Source organism: Echinops telfairi, unplaced genomic scaffold, assembly GCF_000313985.2.
Source record: "Echinops telfairi isolate 266 unplaced genomic scaffold, ASM31398v2 ScPeMD7_5592;HRSCAF=6446, whole genome shotgun sequence".
Taxonomy (NCBI): domain Eukaryota; kingdom Metazoa; phylum Chordata; class Mammalia; order Afrosoricida; family Tenrecidae; genus Echinops; species Echinops telfairi.
In genome coordinates, this window is record NW_022109491.1 from 21,245,244 (window position 1) to 21,250,224 (window position 4,981).

Sequence of the window (4,981 nt, forward strand, 5' to 3'; positions counted from 1 at the left end):
AAATGTTAAAAAAGAAGAATGTGGCATCAGGATTGGAGAAAGGTTTATTAACAACCTAGGTATGATATGCCGATGTCACAACTTTGCTTGCTGAAAGTGAGGAGGACTTGAAGCAATTGCTGATGAAGATTTAGGATTACAGCCTTAAATATGGATTACAACTCAATGTAAAGAAAACCAAAATCTCACAACTGAACTAAAAGGTAACATCATTCTAAATGGAGAAATGAGTGACATTATCAAGGATTGTGTCTTGCACAAGCCATGCTCATGGGAGCATCACATAACGCATTGCATTAGTTGCACTAGCGTGGGGACCCACCCGTGGCTCAGAGAGACAGGTGAGGCTGTTTGATCCCATAAAGATTTAAAGTCTGAGAAACCCAAAAGGCCAGTTCCACTCTGTCATATAGGGTCACTATGTGATAGGATCAACTTAATGGCATGAATTTTGCTGTTTGGTTGGTTTGGTTTTGGTATTGTGTTTCCGGCTATTCCTTCTCAATTTGAGTTGTTGCCATACCAACTGATGAACTTCCCAACAGCTTTACTACATCCAGGTCGTGAGGGTTGACTCTATTTTTTGTTTGTTTCAGAATGGCTATTGTTTTATTCATTTATTGTAAATTAGATGGGGGGAGGGATTCCATTTTGGATTATATTTTGTATTCAGGAGTTTATATGACTAATCAGCACCCTCAGGGATCATCTCTACTTTGAGAAGGCAGCTCTTCCCCGGTCGTAGTTTGAGTGTCTTAGGACCTGAAAGACTCATCTTTCAACAATAGACCTGGCAATATTCTGTGGTGATACCTAGGGTTTCAATGGCTCATTTTCAAAAGTAGATCACCAGGCCTTCTGAATCTGCCTTAGTTTGCAATCTTTGCTAAAACCTGTCCACTATTGGTGACCATGCTGATACTTAAAAACTAGTGACACCTAGCTTTAGTGTCTAACAACATGCAAGCTGCCATAGTACAACAAACCGATGTATGGGTGGTGGAGCTCATTACCAATCCAGAGTCAGGCCCTCTCTGACAGCCTAATATCAAAGCCAGGCCTTCTTTGACAGCCCTCTGCAAATTTGTAAACTCCATCCCACCTCCATCCATCTTATTCTGGTTTTTCAGTTTATGCATTTTATGTCTGCTCTTTCACTGATCCAAGCCAAGGAGTCCTGGTGCCGGTGAGTAAAGTGCTTGGCTGCTTACTGAAAGGCCAATGTTTCAAACCCACCAGATACGCTACAAGAGCGAGATATGGCTGGAACCATTCTACTTCTATGGGATTGCTTTGAGTCAAAATAGACTGAATAACAGTAAATTGTTTTGGTTACCATCTATGGCTTGTGGTTACCATATTGGACATACAGGTATAGGGTATTTCCATCATTCCAGAAAATTATAGTGGGTAGGGCAGTATTCCAAGAATCAGTCCTGTCTCAACCTCTACCACAACCATTCTGATTCAAATCATCACATGCTTCTAATTGGATTATTGCAGCAGTTTCTGGTCCTCCCTCCCTCCCTTGCTTCAACCACCACCCTCCTACATACCCTCAAGAATGTATCCAAACCATGTGACTCCTTTGTTAAGCACCTTTCATAGGCTCCCATCACGTGATGATCTGGCCCCCAGTTCTGCTCTAATCTGTCTCAGTTTCTCTCTTCTTTCACTCCACTCTAGCCACACTACGTCTTGTATTCCTCTCCCTGGAACATTCTTGACCCCGATATCTGCATGGCTCACCCCCTCACATCTACTCACCAATGTCAGATTCTAAGACTACCCTTAGTACATTCCCAGCCCACCTCCATCCCCCTTGCCTTGGTTTTTCTTTCTTTCTTGTCCGGGTTCTTTCACCACCAATCCAGAAGTAAGCTTGAAGCCAAGAACATTGTTTGGTTCAGTGCTGTATCTGTACACCCAAACCAGCTCCCTTTGCCCAGAACTTATCTCCAACGTAGAGATGTACTGGCTTTTGATTTTAGTTTCAGTCCTGCCAGCTCCCTTAAGCCTCTATTTGATAAAGACACTTGGGAAATTGGAAGCTGGGGGACTCGAGAGGGACAGAAGATAATCGATGGTATAAAAGGGAGCCCACAAGCTTTGAGGATCTTCTCTCAAAGAGGAGGAGCCCCTCAGAGGTTAGGGGTTCCATTAATCTATCTGACCAGAAGGCTGGTCTTTTATTTTTTTAGGATTTTGAGTTTTGTTCCACATTTTTCTCCCATTCTACCCAGGGCTTTGTTCAATCTGTATGCTGAACAAACCATCAGAGGAGCTATACTATATGGAGAAGAGTGTGTGTGGCACCAGGATTGGAGGAAGGCTTATTAACAACCTGCAAAAAATACAAAAACAACAACAACCTGCAATATGTAGATGACACAACCTTGCTTGCTGAAAAGGAACAGGAATTGAAACACTTGCAGATGAACATCAAGGGTTGTAACCTTCAGTATGAATTACAACTCCATGTAAGGACGACCAAAATCCTCACAAGTGAACCAATAGGTCACATCATGATCACTGGAGAAAAGGTTGAAGTTGCCAGGATTTTGTCCAACTGAGATCCACAATTAACACTCGTGGAAGCAGCAGTCAAGAGATCAAAAGATATTGCATTAGGTAAATCTGCTGCACAAGACCTTTTTGGAGTATTGAAGAGCAAGGCTGTTACTTTGAGGACTAAGATGTGCCTGATCCAAGCCATGGCATTCTCCATTGCCTCATGTGACTACGAAAGTTGAACACTGAATAAGGAAGACCGTCGAAGAGTCAATGCATTTGAACTGTGGTGCTGGAGAAGAATACTGTAAGTACCATGGACTGCTAAAAAGATAAACCAAAATCGGTATTAGAAGAAGTAGGGCCAGAGTGCTCCTTAGAAGGAAGGATAGTAAGACTCCATCTTCCATATTTTGGACATATTGTCGAGAGACCAGTCCCTGGGAGAAGGATATCATGTTTGGTAAAGTAGAGGGGTAGCAAAAAAATAGGAAGGCCCTCAACGAGATGGATCGACACAGTGGCTGTATCAGTCGACTCAGGGATAGTACCCATTGAGAGGAACAACATGCAGGGCCATACCGTGTTGTGTTCTGTTGTGCACAAGGTCACTATGGGTCTGAGCTGACCCAAGGGCACCTAACAACATCTAGGACCTTCTATTGTGATCCCTTGCAAAGCACTCACCAGTGGTAGCCGGGCACTATCTAATTCTTCTGGTCTCAGGGTTGTGGAGACTGGTGTTTCCATGCGTCTTCAGTTTTCATCACTCTTCTTTCCTCTAGATAGGAAGAGACTATGAGTTGCACCTTAGCCACTCACAAGCTTTTAAGACCCCGGCTGGGACTCACCACAGCAGGATACAGAACATTGCCAGTTGGCTTAGATGCCCTCTTTTCTTCCACCCCTGACATCTGTTTTTTGAGAGTTAAACTGTGAATTAAGTGCTGTCCATGAAATGATTAATTCAAGCTTCTTGCCTTAATGAAAATTATGCTTATATTGCAGATCAGGAAACTGAGGCAAAGAAAGTAGGTTGCTAAAGTCACATAGCTGGTCTGAGGTCCAAACCCAACCCCGCCCAATGCCATTGAGTTGATGCTGACTCACAGTGGCCCCATGAGACAGAGAAGAACTGTTCCTTAGGGCTTCTGAGACTGTTCTTTTTTTAAAATTATTTTATTAGGGGCTCCTACAACTCTTATCACAATCCATACATACATCCATTGTGTCAAGCACATTTGTATATCTGTTGCCATCATCATTCTGAACACATTTGCTTTCTACTTAAGCCCTTGGTATTAGCTCTTCATTTTTTCCCCTCCCTCCCCGCTCCCTCCTCCCTCATGAACCCTTGATAATTTATAAATTATTAATATTTTGTCATATCTTACACTGTCCAATGCCTCCCTTCACCCACTTTTCTGTTGTCCACCCCCCAGGGAGGAGGTTATATGTAGATCCTTGTAATCGGTTCCCCCTTTCTACCCCACATTCCCTCCACCCTCCAGGCATCGCCACTCTCACCACTGGTCCTGAAGGGATCATCTGTCCTGGATTCCCTGTGTTTCCAGTTCCTATCTGTACCAGTGTACATCCTCTGGTCTAGCCAGATTTGTAAGGTAGAATCGGGATCATGATGGTGGGGGGGGGGGCATTTAGGGACTAGAAGAAAGTTGTATGTTTCATCGTTGCTACACTGCACCCTGACTTTTCATTCTTTATAGGAGAAAATAACCTCATCTTTCTCCCTCAGAACAGCCAGAGCAGCTGATGGCTTTGAACCTTGGAGTTTGTGGTTAGCAGCCTGTTGCATCACACAGTGCCCCACCAGGGCTCCTTTGAGCCCAACCACACCCTGTGCTATCACGTTGGTTTGACACACAGTGATCCTATAGGACAGAGTAGAACTGCTGTGCTGAGGTCTTGAGACTGAGTCTTTAAAGGAGCAGACCACTTATCTTTCACCTGCAGACTGACTGGTGGGTTTGCAGTGCTGGTCTTGCTATTAGTAGCTCTGTAAACTGTGTGGAGGCCCTATCTGACCTCTGACTTCCCCACTGCCACAGGGCTGAGGTCAGACAGGCCTCCACCCTCCATCTTCCTTTATCTTGTTTTGGCACTGACAGTGGGCTGCGGTCTGTGTGGTCGGCAGTTCAAAACCACCAGCAACTGCAGGAGAAAAACTGGGCTTTCTACTCCCATCAACAGTTTCAGTCTCGGAAACCCACAAGGAGTCACTCTGAGTCAGCATTGGCTTGATCCTGCCACAGAAGCCCAGTTGGTGTCGTGCTTACTTGGGGGGCTGTGATCCCAAAGGCCAGCAGTTCAAAGCCAATAGCAGTAGAAAATGTTTTGGAAATGATGATGGCAACATAGGTACCAATATGTTTGACACAAGAGCTGCAAGAGCCCCCAGTAAAATGACTCAACAAACAAACAGTGGCTCCTTGGGGGAAAGACGGGGCTT